Raw genomic sequence first — 22,995 nt, forward strand, 5'->3', positions numbered from 1 at the left:
TCCCTTGCTTGATTCTCCTTCTTTAACTCCTTGAGCTTAATCAATAAATCAACTAGTTTAACCATCTTGCTAAACATTCATAATTCAATTACACCTGCATATGTATGTTTGTATATTCGGCAACCATCCTCACTAATTACCCATTTAGTCGATTATACACATAATTAAAGGTAACATCACGAACGGGCATACTTATGTATATTTATACATATATATATACACTTCCAAATGGGCATCACAATTAGATTTAACACCACCTTCAAACTCAATGAGATGGCCGAATGTATGTATATATATACAATGTCAACTATAACATCTTTTAAACACCTAATTTCATCCCATGAACACTTAATCAAATTTTCCTAATCTAGCATATATTTTCACATCTATTTGTATCATTATGTAAATTCACATATAACTACATTTCTTAAGTTCTACATCTTAATGCCCATTATAGCCACTCCCATGGTCTAAATCTAACAATCGGCAACACCTACCTTTTCACTATGTTTGCCGAATACTCATTCTCTTCTTAGTCCTAAATTCGGCACTTCCAACAAATTAGCTAACAATTCCAACTTTCATGCTAACATCCCAAGCAACTTAACACATCCATATAACTAACATGTTAATAGCTTCAAGGTATCAACTAAAATTTTTAAGCTTCTTTGTCAAATCCCAATTCTCCAACAACCCCAAATCCAACCATGGGATAGATAGAATTCAAACTAACAACTAAAACATGCATGAATCTCATGGACAACATCAAACATACCTTGGTCTAGCAACTACCATGGCTGATTTTCTCAAGCTCTTCCCCCCTTCTTCTTAGGACATTCGGCCAAGCAAAGAAATGAAAGGATGGACACTTTTTTTTTTCTTTTCTTTGTTTTCATCCTATTCCTTTTTCATTATTTTATTCTTTCTAACATAACCACTAACTAAACATGTTTGCAACATGTTTCCACTCTTAGCATGGCCGGCCATCATGCTTAACTTTTGGGTAAATTGACATGCAAACCCATCATTTTCACATTATGCATTAATAGCCGACTTTACAATTGCCTAGCACATTTCTAGATTTTCTCACATAAGTCCTATTTGATAAAATTCACTTACAATTAACAAAATCCAAACGTGAAATTTTCACACATGTATATGTACATATATTGAGCATCAACTATAACGGTCAATTATTTTTATGTCTCGGTTTAGTGGTCCCGAAACCACTTTTCGACTAGGGTCAATTTAAGGCTGTCACATTATGTGTAAAAATCTGAATGTTAAAAGGGTTAATGCAACTGTTATTAAAGTTATTAAATGAGGATAAAAGCAGAGTAAATGCTACAGAATTTATGTCTTAGATGTTATTTAATGAGTTGATTAAGTAGTAATCAATAGCCGTAATTTATATTGTTTGGGCAGTTTATGGGTTATTTGTTACAACATGAGAAAAAGGTGATAATAATGCTGATTAATGTTGTTTAAATTGTCAAATAGTGCAATTAGTGATTAATATGTGCTGTAATAATTAGTTAACTTTAATTATTATTAAAGTTTGTTTCGGTGGGTCAATTGGGCTGCTGGAATGCAGAATTGAATGCTGTCTGAATTGATATTAAATACTCAATTATATTGTCATGTTTTGATTTTGTGTATTAATGTTATTTATTGAAGAGTATCTTAATGCTATCCAAATATGTAAATCTTGTGACTTTAAGTTTCATGAACAAATATAAATTCCTATTGTATTTATGTTGCCCAAATTGAAACGAATTGGATAATGGTTGTGTTTGTGTTGACCATTTGTGAGTAATAAAGATGTTTTTATTAATTGTAATTAAATGATAGGATGGTTTGAGTTTGAACTTGATTTCATATTTGAGTTAGTTAATATATATTGATTTATTATTATGTTTTAATTGTGAAATAAATAGATCGATTATAAGCTAGGGATAAGAGAAGGTCGTGGAATAATCATCTGTGACTTGAGGTAAGTTTTTAAGATAATAAATGTTGTTAACTTTGAATAAATATTGAATTTATATGCTGAATTTAATTGTGTAAAAAAAATATATAAATGAAAGATGAATTTGAATATATTTAGAAGTTACATGTAAAAGCTCGATTTGATTAAGTTACGATGTCTGAAAGCCCCGTTTAAACCATGGATTCTGATATGTGTTTCAGAGTAAGACCACGTCTGGGACGTTGGCATCGATCTAATTATTTTTGTGTAAGACCACGTTTGGGACGTTGGCATCGATCTATGTGGATACATGTAAGACCACGTCTAGGACATTGACATCGATCTATGTGGTTACGTGTAAGACCATGTCTGGGACATCGACATCGTATTTGCTTCGAGTAAGACCCTGTCTGGGATAGTGGCATCGATATGAGATAACATGTAAGATCACGTCTAGGACATTGGCATTGTATGATATATGTGAATATCTGAGTATCTTAGTCAAATCTGAATGGTTCATCGGGCAAGGATAAGTTGTGTTTGAGAAAGTAAAACGAGCTAAAAGGCCAGGTATGATTTATCTTGTTTTCTATGTGAGATAAGGCAAGTAAGTACTTGAATATTTGTGTTAAATTATGTATGATAGAACTGAAAAAAAATATGTAAGATTTGTATGTGTATTTGGCCTTATGAATAAATAATTCGAATATTAATGAAATGATTCTTCATTATGTATATATTTGTGACCATGTATATTCGGCCATAATTTAAGTGAAATTATATGGTATTAAGGTTTAATACATGAGTATATGTAAACAAGTGTTTAAAGATTCGGTTTTATGCATTGATAATATGATTTTAATAGTGTATGATACTTTGGTTTAGACATATGAATATGCGGCTACATGATAAGTGTAAGTATAAAATATTAAAGTTTGATTCAAGAATATATGTTTATGGGTGTGTATATATTTGATTATACAATAGTACTATGGCTTTGAAATTGAATATACCTTGATAATAGATACAATACATTCGTCCAAAGGATTAGTATAGTGATATCATATTGTGACTTACGTGCAAATTTTATATAAATAATATGAAGTAATAATAATTATGAAATGATCATGAATATATGTATATGAGTTTATGTATAATCGGTTAATTATTGATATTGTGGCTTTGGGAATTTGAATGATATATTATTATTAGTTGTATGGATATTTGGCAAAATGGCGTATATGTATTTATGAAATTATAAGTTTGAAGTTAAACATGATTATGATAGTATAAATTGGTTTGGTAATTGTATTGTTATTTATTTGCTTATAGCTTACTAAGCTCTCAAAGCTTATTCTGTGTGTTATTCCTATGTTTATAGATTTTTAGAGATCAGCTCGGGTTGGAAGTCGATGGAGACAACATCACACTATCCGGTTATCACCTTAGTAAATAATATTTTGAGACTTGTTTATGTGGCATGTATAGGCTAGTCTTGGAGTTAATTATTTTGAATGAGTATGTATTTAAAGCCATGCGAAAATGGCTTGCTTATTATGCTTAAGTTTGGTTTTACATGTTCTTAATTAAATTGTTTTTGTGAGTTTGGTTTTGGAAATCGATTTAATGGTTAAATCATTTTGGAAATATGAAATGTGGTATAATTGGAATGATGGAGGATGGTATATTAACTTAATAGGTTCGGTTGCTAAGTGGTAAGTTAATGAATGTGTTTAGTGATTGTTTTGGTTGATCGTTTTGGTATGGATTCAAATGGTAAATGAAGTGTAATGATATATAATAGAATATGATTTAATTATGAAAATGGCATTAATGTGAAGGATATAAGGAATTGAATATTGGAAGTATTAAATATGTGAACAAGTCTTTGATATATACAAGTTTGGTTCAAATTTAGTAATTATGAAGCATGATCAGTTGAATTTTAATATATGTTAGTACTGAATTAGTTGGAATTTTTCAAATGTGCTTATTTACGATACATGTTCAGTAAGGTATGATTATTTCTAAATTGGAAATATGACTCATGAGTTCGAATTTATAATAAATGAATTGTGGATATTTGAATTTGATAAGTTTTAAATGTTTATTAAATTCTTTGGTGTATGAGAGGTGAGGAATGATTGTGCTGAACTATGTTTTATACAGTAAGGCCTTATAACCCTAATTCGGTAACGAATACGGGTTAGGGTACATAAATAATTTAAATTCTTTACGAATAATATCATAACATTTTATTCAAACATATAACCAATTACGTAATTCATAAGCAAATAGTGCCGAATATATCATTTACCACATAGCATATGCACATATCAATGATAATACAAATAATTCAATCTATTATTATACAGGCTTTGCTAAGGGCTTTAAATCGGGTTGTTAGGGCCTCGATTGGTAGTGTTAGTCGTGGGACGATTGCTGAGAGGCTCCACTCTAATGGGGTAGAGTTGTTCAAGGGTATTGCTAGAACTACTCCTACAGTGGTCAAGTACTAGATGGAAACCACTAAACATATATTGGATGATTTGGACTGCATTCCTAAGTAGAAACTTAATGGCATCGTATCTTTGTTGAAGGATGAGGTATACAGGTGGTGGAAACTTCCAAAGTGAATAGATTGGGCCTATTTTTAAGATGCCTTCCAGGGTAAGTTTGTGGGTCCTCGTTATGTAGAAGCTCGTCGGTTGGAATTTATATAGTTGAAACAGGGTGACATGATAGTTTCTGAGTATGAGAGGGAATTTTTGATGTTGAACCGTTATATACCTAGTATGGCTGCGTCTAAGTAGGAAAGGAGTTTCCATTTTTAAGAGGGTCGAGGTATGACCTTAAGGTACAAGTAGCTCTACATCAGGAGCATGTGTTTGAGGCTTTGGTTAAGAAGACTAAGATTATTGAGGAGATTAAGCGCGTGGAGTGTGAGAAAAAGAGGAAATAGAGAGATCAGCCTAAGAGAGAGGTAGGCTTTGTTGGCCCAAATCTGCGTCCTATTAAGTGATCCAAAGAGACTAGGCCACCGCAGAATAGGGAAGTAATGGGCCTTAGAGAAGGGTAGATTCAGGTATGTCAGCATTGTGAGAGGTGCCATCCGGGCGAGTGTTTGAGAAGAACAGGTGCTTGCTTGGCTTGTAGGTCGATGGAGCACAATATTAAGGGCTGTCCTCACCGGAATGATCAGATGCAAGCTCTGGCTTAGAATTAGGGGCCTACTAGGGGTCAAAATTAGAGGATTAATTAGGGTGCTTAGAGGGGCCGTAATCAGAACAGAAATGGTAAAGGTAATCAGGGAAAGAGAGCACTGGCTTAGGATGTGAATCATGCTGAAGCTAAGCAACCTACCTTGGTATATACAGCTAGACGCTGAGAGGATAGAAGTGCAACTGATGTCATAATAGGTACATTTACTATCTATTCAATGCCTTATTTTGCATTGATTGATATAGGATCTACCCATTCTTATATTTCTTGTAATGTGGTTGTAAAACTAGGGATTGGGTAGAGAAAACTAAAAACACTGTTATTGTAGCCAGTCTTTTAGGATCATCTGTACTTGTGAATAAAATTTATAGGAGATGCCCTTTGGAAATACAATGAGAGGTTTTTCTCAATGATATAATGGATTCACCTTTCAATAAATTCGATCTAATTCTAGGGATGGACTAGTTGGCTGAGCACCAAGTCCCTTTTGATTGTGCACTAAATAGGGTAACATTGGTGATTGAGTATGGACTAGTTGGGGAACGTTTATCCAATGTGGGCTTTGCTATGGTGGCAAAAAAGATGGTACGAAAAGGGGTGTGAAGCGTTCGCTGTTGATCCTTCTATTGATAGCATTTGTATAGTAAGGGAATTTCCTAATGTTTTTCTCGAGGAATTTCCAGGATTGCCTCCTGAATTGAAAAATGGAGTTTGGTATTAAATTGTTGCCAGGAACGACACTGATGTCCCTTACTCCTTACCGCATGGCACCTAAAGAGGTAAAGGAGTCGAAAGTATAGTTACAAGAACTGTTGGATGGGGTTTCATTAGGTCCAGTGTTTCACTATAAGGCACATCAATTTTGTTTTGAAGAAAAAAGATGGTATAGGTTATGCATTGATTATAGTGAGTTGAACAAGTTAACTATAAAGAATAAGTATCCTCTAATAAGAATTGATGACCTATTTGATTAGTTCAGAGGTGCAACTGTCTTTTCTAAAATTAACTTGAGATCCGGGTATTACCAACTTAAGATAAACGAATCTAATATTCCCAAGATTGCTTTTATGACTCGTTATGGACATTACAAGCTCCTTGTAATGCTTTTTGGGTTGACTAATGCGCCAGTGGCATTTATGGATCTTATGAACTGTGTCTTTCAGCATTTCTTTGATCAATTCGTCAATGTGTTCATTGATGACATTCTAGCATATTCCAAGACAAAATTTGAACATGATGAACATTTGAAGGTGGTCCTACAGATACTTTGTGAAAAAATAACTTTTTGCTAAACTCAATAAGTGTGAATTCTGGTTGAAGGAAGTTATGTTTTTGGGTCACATGGTACCATCTGCAGGTATCCACATAGATCCTAAAAAGGTGGAAGCCATCTTAGATTGGAAGCAACCGAAGAATGTCTCAGAGATTCGTAGTTTTTTGGGTCTCACTGGGTATTATCGAAGGTTTTTTTAGGGTTTTTCCTTAATAGCTTCCCCATTAACTAAGCTGTTAAGGAAGAACACTCTGTTTAAGTGGGGAGATGAGCAACAGGCTAGTTTTGAGAAATTAATGTCTATGCTGACAGAAGCTCCTGTCCTAATTCAGCCAAAATATGGTAAAATATATGTTGTGTATAGGGATGAGTTGCATGTTGGGCTTGGATGTGTGCTAATCCAAGATGGTAAAGTAGTAGCTTATGCTTTAAGATAGCTTACGCCACATGAATGCAATTATCCTATATATGATTTGGAATTGGCGGTTGTTGTTTTCACTCTTAATATCTATAGACACTACTTATATGGTGAGAAGGGTATTATTTACACTGATCAAAAAAGTCTCAAATATCTCCTTATGCAAAAGGAACTTAACTTGAGACAACGTAGATGGATTGAATTGTTGAAAGACTATGATTGTACGACCGAGTATTACCCTGAGAAAGCTAGTGTAGTGGTTGATACTTTGAGCAGAAAGACAATGTTTGACTTAAAGGCCATGTTTGCTCGCTAAATTTTGTTTGATGATGGGGGTATCCTGGCTGAGTTGCAAGTAAAACCTGTTTGGGTACAGGAAATCAAATATAAGCAGAGTTTGGATGAATTTTTAACACCTCGATCTAAATAGGTTGAGGATGGATTAGCTGAGGATTTTGGGATCAATTTTGATGGAGGCAAATATTGTGTACCTAATGATCAGAGTTTGAGACAGTCTATACTTCAGGAAGCACATAGTATGATGCGATCCTGGTCGCATCATGCTTTGGTACACCTTGACGACATCAAAATTGGCCCAAGTGTGAGGGGCCCAAGTGCAAAATGAATTTTTTAATTTCAGTTTGTTAATTTGGTTGCTGGAAAATAAGGACTTTGAATTATTTATTTACTTTAGTTATTTTAGTTTGTGTCTTTAATTATGTCATAGTTTGAACATCATTAGTACGAGTCTTTAATTATGTCATAGTTTGAGTATCATTAATATGTGTTCTGCATTTAATAAAGTCATTCATTATGTAACTCTCATGTTAGTTAAAGTTTGCATCCTTAAATGAAGTCATGCAATAAGTAACTCATTTGTTCATTTAGTTTACATCTTAAACCATGCATTTAAGCATCTTAGTTGTTAAATATGTTTGAGTTTGTTTATATAAGTATGTTATTAATTTGGCTGTTACTTTTTACTGCATAAATTAAAGTGTGTTTATTTTCATTTTAAATAAGGTGATTTGAGCTACATGTTCATTAATAAATTTGTGTATGAGTGTTTATAGTGTGCTGATTCTTATAAGTGTCTTTAATGCTTAATTATATACCTTGTAGGTGACTATTCATATGGCTAATTGACTTTTCAAGCTTAGACGTTTTTCAAGCCTTCAAAGATCATCGTGGTGGCTGTTCAAATGGTCCAAGAGTGTCTCTTCAAATCTGTTCAGTTTTAAAGCATTCAAAGCTAGTTAATGAGCCAATTAAAGAGATGAAGGCACAAGTCTTTTGACATTCAATTTAAGGGAGATGAAGGGACACCAAACAACACATTAAGGGTTCATTAAGTCATCAATAAAGTAAAGAGACATTCCTTTTCATCTACATCAGAATCAAGTGAAGAGACATAACTATTGGCTTCCCTACATGAGTTTAAAACGAAATTAATGCTTGTAATAACCTTAGTTAATTGCTGAAGATAAAAAGTCTCATATAGACATTTGAATAGCCATAATAATGCCTATAAATAGTTTGTAAGAAAACATTGTTTTAGCTTAGACAACTTTTGCTCAATTTATGAATTATTTGATACTAGTAAGAATTCAAATCTCCTTGTTTCTCTCTAGGACTAATCTAACTTATCAAGCTAAGTCTTGTGGCGTCATTTCCATCCTTGTTTATCGAACTTATCACTTCTAAGTGTGGTCTTCAACATACCTCTGGTTCCTATCTAGCTAGATAGTGGGTTAAGGTTTCTTTTCTATATTCCTAACCATTTTCACCTAAGAGCTGTTTAAGACTCGGGTCAACAATTTCCTATATTGTTGGTTCTATCTTAGCCCTTAGCTGATCCTCACTCATCTTTCATCTAAACCATCTTTGTTACCTTTGTTTGAACCTATTTCTCAACCTCTTTCAATTTATTTTGAAAACAATCCAAGCCTTACTTAATTTCATGATCGGGCAATCTAAACGACTCTAATACGATCCGCCTCAGGGTGAGTCGAGTCGTATGTGAGTTTGCCCGATCGTCTACGAAGGAATAGCGTTCGATTTGTTCAAAAGGATGTTTTAACGTAAATAATGGCGGAAGCTATGTAAAAAGATTCAAAGATGGGTTTATGGATATGAAGTTTATGTAGATGGGTTTATGGATATAAAGTTTTTGTAGGTTTGGTTATAATGAAACGAAAAGATGGAATGGAATGGAAATGAAAATGATCTCAAAAACAAACACGAACCAATATTAGAAAATATTGACCCAAATGTTTATAAGTTTTCAAGGTGGTCGGATGGAGAATATGAGAACCTTGACCCGCTACTTAGCAAAGTAGGAACCTTGGTATGTTTGAACGCTACACTACGAGTAGTGATAAGTTCAGTTTTCAACAAAGAAAATGGATGACACAACTAGAACACTAAGTAGCCAACAAATCTTTGAGCGAAAAGAGAAAAGTTTGCCTCACAAATTTGGCGAATATCATTCAAAAAATATTCCAAAAAGTAGTCTTCCAAAAGGCTTGGTTACAAGAATTTATAAGGCTAAAATGAGCTAGCCGAATGGTCACATAGTAAAGTGCTATTAAAGGGCTAATTATAAATTAAAGACTTTTGAAATTCTAGAGTCAATAACTCCTCTCTTCAACTAGCTGAATTAATGTCCTTAAAGGCTTGAAAAATGACTCTTGATTTTCCCTTTGGCTAGTTGAATAGACTCCAGCCACTTTAATGAAATTTGCAATGCATAAATTGTCCATTAAGTAGCAAAAAAAACGTTGGGGTATTTGAGCAAGCTGCTACCAGATTTTAAAGGAAATGAAATGCTCCTTTAAACTCTCTTTTAATGATGCTTAATGCTTCCTTTATAACAGCCCCCTCTTTTGTAACCAAAATAACTTGAAAAGTCTCCTTTATTGAATGCGTAACAGCCTTTGTGAATTGAAAAGTCACTTGCAATTAAAACATATGTAACTGTCACATTTATTCAATTATTAAGCTTTAAACAAATTAACAACTATGTAAATAAATGAACACACACTTATGCATCATTTATTCCAACAACTAGTTAATTAAAAGAAGTATTTAATGAACTTTAACTCATGCACCAATAAATTAACCTAGTAACTAGATTAATTAAAGAAGCAACTCATTAAATTAAATTCATCAAATAAACTCATTTAATTAAACTAAGATGAGTTGTATTAATGACCAGCAACTCATTTATTAAACTAAGAGGCTTAAATGCAAGTATTAAAATGCAAACTAAATGCAAAGCTAAAAGAAATAAATAAAATTTCAATTTAGTTGGAACGGGTTCAAGGAGCGAAAATTGAGCTGAAATTAGTTTGCAAAATGTTGCAAGGACACTTTATTAAGCTGGTCCCAACTCGATCTATTTCTTCAACCAAAGCCTCGCCCCACACTTGATTAACTAAGGCCAAAATGGCCTCCTTGAATTGCTTAGCTCGAGCTCGTGTAATTGGTCCTTGAGGCAGCACCATTGAGTCCTTGCTCAAACTTGATGCACTCCAGGTCGCGATCGTATCATTCCCCCCCTCTTTTAGGCGACTTGTCCTCAAGTCGAGCCGTTTGTCCATGGGAGAACTTTGACTCATGCATGGTTTTCCTCGGTCAAATGGGATGGAAGATGTTACACAAACCTGAAAAATTCTTACCACAGCCAATAAAAAGAAACCCAAAGGAGCCAGATTCAAATGTGTTCGATAGTTCATAAAAAATTCATTCAATCGAACATATGCCAAAAATCTCAATTGGTCAAAGCAAGCATACGTAAATTTATCAAAGAGTTTCGTTAGACCAACGTTGCAAACATGAAGACTAAGTTGGATCAAGGAATAATTGGTTGTAAACGATGGCAGGCACTTAAACACATTATTCCTCATCCAAAACATTTCAATATGTTTATTCAAAAATAACAATTCATGGGAATGTGCACGCAAAGTGTACCATGGCCAATTGGAAACTAAATCACTCTTTCGCTTATTAACAACATGATTTGTGTAATCACTTTCCAACACAAACGGATCACTACTAGGCCAAAGACAACAATCAATCACAACAAGGTACAAACAATTTCCAAACATCAAACCATCAAAAAGATTTTCAACAACATTCGAATAGAGTAAAGGTATTTGAAAATTTTCGTAAACTTTACCTTGTTGATCTTGAAGAGAAGAAAATTTATGTTCAGTTTTACCTTTTTCAAACAAGATGAATCTTCTCTCTTGATGGATAATGTAAAACAAACCTTTTATCTTGATCAACTTGGGTGGGTGACGAAGCACCATGACAGCTCGTGCTTTTTAAAGGGTTACATTCACAAAAATGTAAAAGGTTAGTTTCAATAGGAGGTATGGACTGAAAAGAAAAAAATAAATCATCATTGAAATTTGATTCAAGTCCCAAAGCATAAGTCGATCTTACCTTCTCAAAATGGAACGAAAATTTTAGATGTGGCCAAACAAGGTAATTAGTAAACGAATCAAAATTGAAACCCAAACATTGAATTTCACCTTCTTATCAAAAGTTCGAACATCAAGCAAACATAATTTGAATGCAAATGATGCAAAGTGCTTAATGTTTCCATAAAATGAATTCATGTAGCAAATACCAGGCTTGAACACACGAACTTGGTCATTTGATTTAGCAGGCAACATGTTAAATAAGAAAAATATAATCAACTCATCGCATGATTCAAATTTCACTCGTTCAATTAGACTTGAAAAATTGGCACAACCAAGCGTATTCATTTTATCACCAAAGAAACGATGCAACATGTTATCATGGAAGCAAATCAAAGGAAACTTAAACATGCAAATACTCGAACAATCTTGCATCGTAATTTCTACTCGAACAGATAGATCAAAGCATGGAAATCTCGCACAAAATTTCAGAGATTTATCTTGAAGAACAAAGTCAAACAGATCAATTATTTCATGAAAAAAACTTTTAACGCATATATCGAGCAAAGAAGTTGTGAACATGCGACCTTTCAAAAATTCAAATCCATCACAAATCATTTGAATAGGCACGTTTAAACAGAAAGATGAATTCAAAGAATTTTTATAATCAAACAAATCAAAACGTGAAAAACTACTATCACACACATTCACAATTTGCACAGGATGAACCAATCCAATGAATCAACAAATTGTCGTTATAAAACATGTCATAAGACGGAATCTTCATGGCATCTTTTGAATCAACATCGTTAACATTAATATATGAACAACAATTAGCCAAATCAAAAGATGGAAATTTTTCAAAAATTATGCCATCAAAACCTTTATGAGTAATTTTTAAACCAGGCGGCCTTGACTCAATAAACAAAGATTCCTTACCTTCCTTACCTTCGATTTCCAATGGGTGGCAGTCGTCCACGAGCTTACCTTTTTCAAATAACTGAAAACGCCTCTCATTTTGAAGGTATCGAAGTTGGATTTGGTCGCACGGACTTTTAGGAACCTGAAAAGAAAGATCACAAAAAGTCGAGCAGAAGTGTTAGTAGAAAGAATCCTCGCTCTGATACCAAATGATACGATCCGCCTCGGGGTGAGTCGAGTCGTATGTGAGTTTTGCCCGATCGTCTACGAAGGAATAGCGTTCGATTTGTTCAAAAGGATATTTTAACATAAATAATGGCGGAAGCTATGTAAAAGGATTCAAAGATGGAAGTGGATGAGAGGGTAAAAGTTTCAGGATTGAAAAATGGAGAAGGAGTAAAACTATGTTCAAATTTTCAGATTTTGTTTTTTTTTTTGAATTTTTTTTGAAACTTACTTGATGAGTCACAGACTATTCCTGGAGTAATTTTGAATGCTCGTACTCCTCGTTTTTGTAGCTCTGATACCAAATGATACGATCCGCCTCGGGGTGAGTCGAGTCGTATATGAGTTTGCCCGATCGTCTACGAAGGAATAGCGTTCGATTTGTTCAAAAGGATGTTTTAACGTAAATAATGGCGGAAGCTATGTAAAAGGATTCAAAGATGGGTTTATGGATATGAAGTTTATGTAGATGGGTTTATGGATATAAAGTTTTTGTAGGTTTGGTTATAATGAAACGAAAAGATGGAATGGAATGGAAATGAAAATGATCTCAAAAACAAACACGAACCAATATTAGAAAATATTGACCCAAATGTTTATAAGTTTTCAAGGTGGTCGGATGGAGAATATGAGAACCTCGATCCGCTACTTAGCAAAGTAGGAACCTTGGTATGTTTGAACGCCACACTACAAGTAGTGATAAGTTCAGTTTTCAACAAAGAAAATGGATGACACAACTAGAACACTAGGTAGCCAACAAATCTTTGAACGAAAACAGAGAAAAGTTTGCCTCACAAATTTGGCAGAATATCATTCACAAAAATATTCCAAAAAGTAGTCTTCCAAAAGGCTTGGTTACAAGAATTTATAAGGCTAAAATGAGCTAGCCGAATGGTCACATAGTAAAGTGCTATTAAAGGGCTAATTATAAATTAAAGACTTTTGAAATTCTAGAGTCAATAACTCCTCTCTTCAACTAGCTGAATTAATGTCCTTAAAGGCTTGAAAAATGACTCTTGATTTTCCCTTTGGCTAGTTGAATAGACTCCAGCCACTTTAATGAAATTTGCAATGCATAAATTGTCCATTAAGTAGCAAAAAAAAACGTTGGGGTATTTGAACAAGCTGCTACCAGATTTTAAAGGACATGAAATGCTCCTTTAAACTCTCTTTTAATGATGCTTAATGCTTCCTTTATAATAGCCCACTCTTTTGTAACCAAAATAACTTGAAAAGTCTCCTTTATTGAATGCGTAATAGCCTTTGTGAATTGAAAAGTCACTTGCAATTAAAACATATGTAACCGTCACATTTATTCAATTATTAAGCTTTAAACAAATTAACAGCTATGTAAATAAATGAACACACACTTATGCATCATTTATTCCAACAACTAGTTAATTAAAAGAAGTATTTAATGAACTTTAACTCATGCACCAATAAATTAACCTAGTAACTAGATTAATTAAAGAAGCAACTCATTAAATTAAATTCATCAAATAAACTCATTTAATTAAACTAAGATGAGTTGTATTAATGACCAGCAACTCATTTATTAAACTAAGAGGCTTAAATGCAAGTATTAAAATGCAAACTAAATGCAAAGCTAAAAGAAATAAATAAAAGTTCAATTTAGTTGGAACGGGTTCAAGGAGCGAAAATTGAGCTGAAATTAGTTTGCAAAATGTTGCAAGGACACTTTATTAAGCTGGTCCCAACTCGATCTATTTCTCCAACTAAAGCCTCGCCCCACACTTGATTAACTAAGGCCGAAATGGCCTCCTTGAATTGCTTAGCTCGAGCTCGCATAATTGGTCCTTGAGGCAGCACCATTGAGTCCTTGCTCAAACTTGATGCACTTTAGGTTGCGATCGTATCAGACTCGAATTAGCACCGAACTGTGTTCGTATCATTTGGTATCAAAGCTAGTGAAATTGAATTAATATAAATATTTTTAATATCTCGGGATTGTGATTTTATCAAAAAAATTTGTAAATTTTTTTAGTATCAATAGTATTTCAAAGTGTAAAAATCAAGTTTGAGAGTACAAAATTTGTTTGAAAAAGAAGAAGAAGCTAGCTCAGAAGTTTTACTTGCTACCCAAATTGTTTCATTCACCTTCCTACCATTCGACCATACTAGAACCATTTTATTTTTATTTCTAGCCTACCCTCTTCGTTCTAACATCACCTACCCAAAATCGATCATCACTTTTGCAAACTGACTCCACATGACTTTTGTTAAGTCTAAATAGTTCATTGAGAACATGGAGAGGTGAATTGAGAGGAAAAAGGCGAGAGTGAGTGAGATCATTCGAGTGAGTAAAAGCCATTAAAGAGTGCAAACACGAGTGGGAGTGCCATTTACTTTTTCTTTTTGAGTGAAACGTGAGGTTTTTGTGGTGAGGTTCAAACAATATATGTCTCTAAGTTTCGAAAAGAATGTTGCTGCTAATTGTGGTTTGTCCAATCCATCTTATCAAGCATCTAATCAAAGCGAAAGATGACACATTCATAGAAACTGAGGCTTTAGAGAGCGTGAACATGTTGATGACAATTTAAAGAATATCAAGTTAGCCATTCCACCATTTTGAGGTAGATCCGGCCTGGAGGCATACCTTGAATAGGAAAGGAAAATCGAATTGGTCTTCGAGTGCCACAACTACTTGGAGAGCAAAAAGGTGAAACTTGCATCAAACGAGTTCTCCGTTTATGCCATGATTTGGTGGGATCAGTTCACCATGAGTTAGAGACGAAACGGAGAGCGCCCGATATCAACTTGGTCTAAAATGAAAGCTGTGATGTGCAAACGTTTCATCCCGTCTTACTACCATCAAGAGCGAATTTTTCCAAGTCAAAGGACAGAAACAAGATCATCAAGGAGTCTAACATCTAATGACTACATGAGAAGAGATCCATATCAAGATTCCTATTCAATGAGGACTTCGAGTCGAAATAACTCAAGCTTCGAGTTTGAAGCCTATTACGGTGACAAACGAGAAGGTCCAAGTAGTTCTTTGTATGCACCAAGGTATTCATCCCTGAAGATTCAAGCTCGAAGAGATGATCATGTTTTGTATGTAGATCCCTTATCCTTTTCCCAACGAAAGGATTTTCATTCTGAATCTTCCTTGTTATCTTTTTCTTATAATGAAAGGAAGCGAGAAAAAGGAATTAAAAGAAAAGAGAGACAAGAAATGTTAATAAGGGAAAATAAGCGAATATGGAATGAAGTTGAGAGAAGAAAAAGAGAAATGAAAGAAAAAGAAATCGAAAAAGCATGTGAACCAGAAAAGGAAATTGAAAAGAGAGAGAGATTGAAGAAAGAAAAGAGAGTGTGAAAAAATAAGTGTTGTTGTTGAAAAAGAAACAAGTGAAAAAGATGAAAGTGAGCAAGAAAAGGCAAGGAATGTTTTTACTAACCAACATGCGAATTGTCCTCATATTGTTCCTACTTTTCAGGTTTCTAAAGATTCGATTGACAAGTTTCAACTTCAATACTTTTCTAATGAGAGATGATTTCATTTGATCGGGAAAGGTAAGGTTGAAGGTAAACTTATTCCACAAATGCTTAAAGGTAAGCAAGGTAAGGAATTTCTAGCAATCAAGTCACGGCAAGCTAATTCGAATGTTGTTACTAAAATTACTGGTGACTTAGTTTTCAAAAGATCTCATTTTGATTTGGATAATTGTCATTCTCTGATTGTTGATGATGATTTCATTTCAATTATTGGCCTGAAGAGTTTTTCTCATGTTGTTTATTGTGTTGGTAAGTCTGTTCATGAGAATAAATTAAATCAAAGTATAGAAAAATTTGAATAAAGAATTTTTGTGTAAAAATCCCAATTTGTTTGATTGTGATGGTTATGTGAATTCTTTACATCATTTTGTGAAATCCTCAAGTATGTGCGTGCTTGTTCGGATGAATTTTAAGAGGTTTGATTGTTTGAATGTGTGTATGCTAAAATCCTCTTTGTTTAGCATGTGTAATTTATTCGTGAAAAAGAAACTTTTGCTGCATTTTAAAGAGTGATCAAAACCATGTGTTTCAACCCGGAGCATGTTTCCCTAAGCTGTTGAAAAGTGAAGGTGAGCATCATAATTTTATTTTGAATAAATGTGTTGGACCCTTCCATTTGCTCTAAGTTTTATCATTATTTTTGAAAACAAAACATGTGAATTTTGATGTCTTGCAGAGTCAAAATCAAATCTTTGATTCAGGAGGTTGTTCTATATTATGGTTTAAAGGATTTGAGCATGTTTTGCATGGTTATGACTTTCCATTGCTTCGTGTTCCTACCATGTTGCCGGCAATGAAATGTTCAACACAAATCAAAATTGTAGGAGAGAACCTTGTTTTTTATTCCGGTGATTATAGTTCTATATTATTGTTCAAGGGACTTGAGCCATGGAATTTTGTTTTCCAAGATTATATCTTTCAAATACCTTGTGATGGTTTGTTGCCATCGATGAACTTCTTGAACCATTATGGTAAGGTAAGACCAATTTCTATTTTTGATCCCGGCATTGGTTTATGCATCCCAATTTTGAATAAGATTCTGAAAATTTTGAATAAGATGCCATTGAATTCAAAATGTCACTAATTTATTTCATTTTCATGTAGTTGAAAATTTGAAATGGCATCCTTCCAAAGAGGGAGATTATCCAAATAGCCTTCTTTCTTCTCGAACCATTTGTGATTCTCACATTTTTGGACGTGACTTTGTTAGGTTTATGAATAAAGGGGTCGTGATCTAGAAAAGATTTTCGCGAGCAAATGGCCTGATTTGGGGACAAATCATTTTCAAGAGGGAGGGAATGATGCGATCCCAGCCGCATCATGTTTCGATACACCTCGACGACATTGAAATTGACCCAAGCACGAGGGGCCCAAGTGCAAAATGAAGTTTTTGATTTCAGTTTGTTCATTTGGTTGCTGGAAAATAAGTGTAACACCCCTTACCCCGTATCCGACACCAGGGCAGCGTTTGAGGCATTACTGGACTAAAATATAAGCATTTACGCTTAACCGATAATAAAATTTCATTCAATTTTAAAACTTTTCAATTTCGTGTAAATCGTCCCTTATAAGGGCTAGGAGGCCTAAAACATACATCGAAGGTGGTTTGGGACTAAACCGAGGACTTTAGAAAATTTTAGGATAACTTAGAAGAATTTCATACTTTAGGGAGTCACATGCCCGTGTGGGCAGGCCGTGTGGTTACACACTCCCGTGTGACTTGGGACACTCCCATGTCCTCAGCTCGTGTAACTCTCTGACTATGACATCAACAAACAATTAGGGTCACACGGCCAATCACACGCCCGTATGATTAGGCCGTGTGACGAATTAAATTCTTGAAATTAAGTGCATACTTCACATGGCCTGGGCACATGCCCGTGTCCTAAGGCTGTGTTCTCTATATGGCTGAGACATACGGTCGTGTCTCTACTCGTGTGTTTACCACTGGGAACTCTATTTGCATTAATTAGGGTGCAGGGGACACAAAGTCTAACCGCATGCCCATGGGGCAGACCGTGTGTCACACACGAGCTAGACACACGCCCGTGTGTCTACCCATGTGGACAAATTTTTAGGTTATTTTTCAAGCCATTTGTCATCCTTAAATACTCAATTACATATTCATCTAAGATGGCACACAACCTGGTATATTTAGTCACCTGAAAACTCATAAACATGATTAATCCATCCCTTTGTAATGACAACATGTCACTTATCCAAAACATCATGTTTTCATATGGCATTCCACACCAATTTCATATTCACTCATTATGCTAACCCTACTAGTAATTTACCTAATTACACCATAGATTGAGCATACTTATTAACCATGATTCATTCACTTAGCACATGTACCATTCATCTCACGTCTCATCCACAAACAAACCCATCAAACAAAAACCATTGCATGCATGTATAATTAATTAGGGTTACAACCCAAATGATCAATATGGACCATATCACATTGCCATATACAAAATAAATAAAATATTTTCATAAGCCAACACATTTGACTAGACCAATATGACATATGACAAAAATACCAAGTCCCTATACATGCCATACTCAAAATATTGAGACTAACTATACCCCAAATGTCTAGTTGATAGTGTGATCGAGCCTCCGACGTCTTTCGATCCCCGAGTTGGCTTGGCGATACTATAAGAAAGTAAGAAAGAGAAGGGAGTAAGCATAAAGCTTAGTAAATTCACATGCAAATAAATAGCCACATGACCATAGTTATATATAAACATTTATGACGTAACATAGATTTACTTAAGTGTTATCATGAATTCATAGATATAACTCAAATTTGTAAACATAACTTACACATTTTCAATCTTACTAAACATTCATCACATATTGTGCTCATTCATATGGGTTTATCATACATACCTGTACTAACTCAAATCACACTGTCATATTCTCACTTCATTGATTTACTTGTTGATTAACTCACAAGTTTACCCGTTGAACACTTAGAATATTATTGGATACATGGAAGACTTGCACATAGTGCATCAAATGTAGCCACATGCTATCTCATATCACATTCACATATTGCTCGCTCACGAGCTAATCACGGGCCTACTCACACAAGCTGACAGTCAAGACGTAACTACTCGGGCTGCTCACACAAGCTAACAGGTACCTGCAACACATGCCAGGCTACCCAGCCACCGGTAGAACGTACAAGACTAGCACCTAGATTCACATATCACATATACACACATATTCATGAACTCATATCCACATAGTTCTTAGTGACATGTCACATTGTATCCTAAACTATTCCTAAGGTTCAAACGGGGTTTTCTCGATATCTCATGTTCGTCGAATTCATTCATAATCTCGAGCTCATAGATTACGACGTCATTCATACACTTGACATAATAAGTAATCATATAAACTCATACGTTAACAAATATTAAAAAAAATGATATATCATTGCATTATTTACACATGAACTTACAATTCATGTAATATCAAGCATTAACACTCAAGTTTAACATTGCATTATTATTGACGCATGAACTTACCTCGGTACAAAATATGGATAATTTATACGATTTAGTACAAAATCTTGTTCTTTCCCCGGTCTACGTCCAGACTATATTTTTCTTGATCTATAATAGCAAATTCAACTCATTTAATCATTACACTATTCAAAATAGTCCATAAATTACAATTTGTCAAAATTACAATTTCACCCCTAAACTTTCACATAATTATAACTTAGTCCCTAGGCTCGTAAAATGAAATGTGTTCATTCTCTTGGTTACCCAAGCCTATCTGAACCTTAATACCAGCCCATGTTTCCTTTCAAATCAGATTTTTAACCACTTATTTTACAACTTTTACAAAAAGGTCCTTTTTAGGTGTTTTCATGAAAAATCACCTAATAAAAGATGTTTATCACACACTAAACTCTCATATTCCTCCATAAATCATCAAAATACATGCATGTTTCACATGGGTAAATTTTCATACATAAACCCTAGCTCAAAATATAGCTAGAAATGGATAGATCGTGCTTCTAACATTTCAAAAATACAAAGAACATTAAAAACGGGGCTAGGATTGACTTACAATCAAGCTTGAAATGTTGAACAAAACCCTAGCTATGGTGACTTGCAATTTTCAGTAATGAGAGAAGAAGATGGAAACCAATTTTGACTTATTTTCCCTTTTTATTCTTTTATTTACCAAATAACCAAAATACCCTTAATGCTTTTCCTTTAAAATTTTCTTATACATGTCCATTTTTGTCCAAAATTTTAAAAATTAGTCAAATTGCTAATTAGGACCTCCTAATTCATAATCTAAAGCAACTTCATGCTTAAAGCTTCTAGAATGCAAGTTTTGCATCTTATTCAATTTGGCCGCTAAAATTCAATTAGGCATTTTATGCATGAAATTTCTTCATAAAACTTTCACATAAGCATGCATTCATATTATAAACCTCATAAAAATCAAAAAATAATTATTTCTATTTCAGATTTGTGGTCTCAAAACGACTGTTTCGACTAGGCCCTAATTTGGGATGTTACAACTCTCCTCTCTTTAGGGGTTTTTATCCCCAAAAATCTTACCGGTGAAAAGATTCAGGTATTGGTTCCTCATGTTTTCCTTAATCTCCCATGTAACCTCTTCAACCCCATGTCTTTTCCATAAAACTTTCACAAGGGTAATACTTTTGTTTCTTAAGTTTGACCTCTTGGGCCAAAATCTTAATCAGCTCTTCGCTATAAGTCATATCTGGTCAGATCTCGACCTCTATAAGTGAAATCACGTATGAAGGATCGGATCGATATCGGCGCAACATAGACACATGGAACACATCATGAATCATTTCCAATTCGGATGGTAAGGCTAACTGATAGGCAACTGGCCCTACTCTCTCGATAATCTCATACGGTCCAATAAAGCATGGGCTTAATTTGCCTTTCCTACCAAACCTCAAAACCTCTTTCCATGGGGACACTTTCAAAAATACTTTATCACCAACCTGAAACTCAATCTCTTTCCGTTTCAAATCTGCGTACGATTTTTCTCTATCCGAAGCGGCTTTTAGACATGCTCAAATCACTTTTACCTTTTCTTCGATTTCTTTAACTAGATCAACTCCATGAATCTGATTCTCTCTGAGTTTGGTCCAGTACAAAGGCATTCGACACTTACGCCCATACAATGCCTTATAAGGCGCCATTTTCAAACTCAACTAAAAACTGTTGTTGTAGGTAAATTCTACCAATGGTAAATATTTTTCCCAATTACCTTGGAACTCAAGGACAATAACACAGCAACATATCTTCAAGGATTTGAATTACTCGCTCAGACTGACCGTCGGTTTGTGGATGGAAAGCGGTACTAAAATTTAATTTTGTACCTAAAGCTTCCTGTAACTTCTTCCAAAATCACAAAGTGAACCTCGGATCTCTATCCAATATAATCGATAAAGGCACTCCATGTAACCTCACTATTTTAGAAATATGCAACTCGGCTAACTTGTTAAGTGAATAGTCAATACGTATTGGTATAAAATGAGCCGATTTTGTCAATCAATCAACAACAAACCATACATCATCTTTCTTTCTCGGTGTCAAAGGCAAACCCATCATCAAATCCATAGTAATTCGGTCTCATTTCCACTCGGGAACCATCACAAGATGAAGCAAGCCTGAAGGTACTTGGTGTTTAGCTTTCATTTGTTGATAAATTAGGCATCTCGAAACGAACTCGGAAATATCTCTTTTCATACTTGACCACCAATACAATTTCTCCAAGTCATTGTACATCTTCGTACTACCCGGATGCATAAACAATCGACCACTATAGGCCTCGAGAAAAATCTTCTGAATCAATTCATTATTCCTAAGAACACAAATCCTATCTCAAAACATTAAGCAATCATCGAAACTAATCCAAAAATCTAATTCAATACCTGATTCACATTAGGCTCTTTTGGCTTGCAAATCACTGTCACTTTGCTGAGCTCCACGAATCTCTTGGAGAAACATCGGTCTAGCTCTCAACTCGACTAAAATAGAACCGTCATTGCTAAGGCCAATTGAGTGCTCATAGCCCTCAAAGCAAATAATGACTTCCTACTTAGGGCATCGGCGACCACTTTCGCCTTTCCTAGGTGGTAGTCAATCACTAGTTCGTAATCTTTTATCAACTCTAGCCACCTTCGTTGTCATAGATTCAAGTCCTTCTGAGTCATCATGTACTTCAGACTTTTATGATCAGTATACACACGACATTTCTCACCATACAAATGATGTCTCTAAATCTTCAACGCAAATACAATGGTAGCCAACTCCAAATCGTGTGTTGTTAATTTTTCTCGTGCGATTTCAACTACCTCGAGGCATAAGCTATTACCTTGCCTTCTCGCATAAGCACACAACCCAATCCATTCAAGGATGCATCACTATACACCACAAATTCCTTTCCCAGCTCAGGTTGTACTAAAATTAAAGCCTCAGTCAACAATGCCTTTAGTTTCTCAAAACTCTGTTGGCAATTTTCCGTCCATTCGAACTTAACATCTTTCTGTAACAGTCTCGTCATTGGAGTAGCAATCATGGAAAATCCTTTAACAAACCGCCTATAGTAACTGGATAAGCCTAGAAAGCTTATAACCTCTAACACATTCCTCGGCGGTTTCCATTCAACAATAGTCGAAACCTTACTCAGATCGACTCAGATGCCATCACCTGAAACAATGTGTAACATCCTGATTTTCGGGTTTATTCGCAATTTTCAATATTTTGTAAAGATTTTTAAAATTTTGTATTTGGATGTGGAATTAGTATTTTGAGTAGGTAAATGGGCTTATAGAAGGCCCATGAGTTGGCTAAAACCCAGTTGAATTTTTGGAATTTTAGACTTAGGAGTTAGGGGTTCTGGCTAAGTGGCCTTAAGTGGAGTGATGGGTAAATTGCATCACAAAAAGAGCCTTGGTTAAGTGGCAAGGGTGACGCCACTAGGCTCCTAGAAAAGTGGCGTGTGG

The sequence above is a fragment of the Gossypium arboreum genome, chromosome 3, assembly GCF_025698485.1.
Source record: "Gossypium arboreum isolate Shixiya-1 chromosome 3, ASM2569848v2, whole genome shotgun sequence".
Lineage (NCBI taxonomy): Eukaryota > Viridiplantae > Streptophyta > Magnoliopsida > Malvales > Malvaceae > Gossypium > Gossypium arboreum.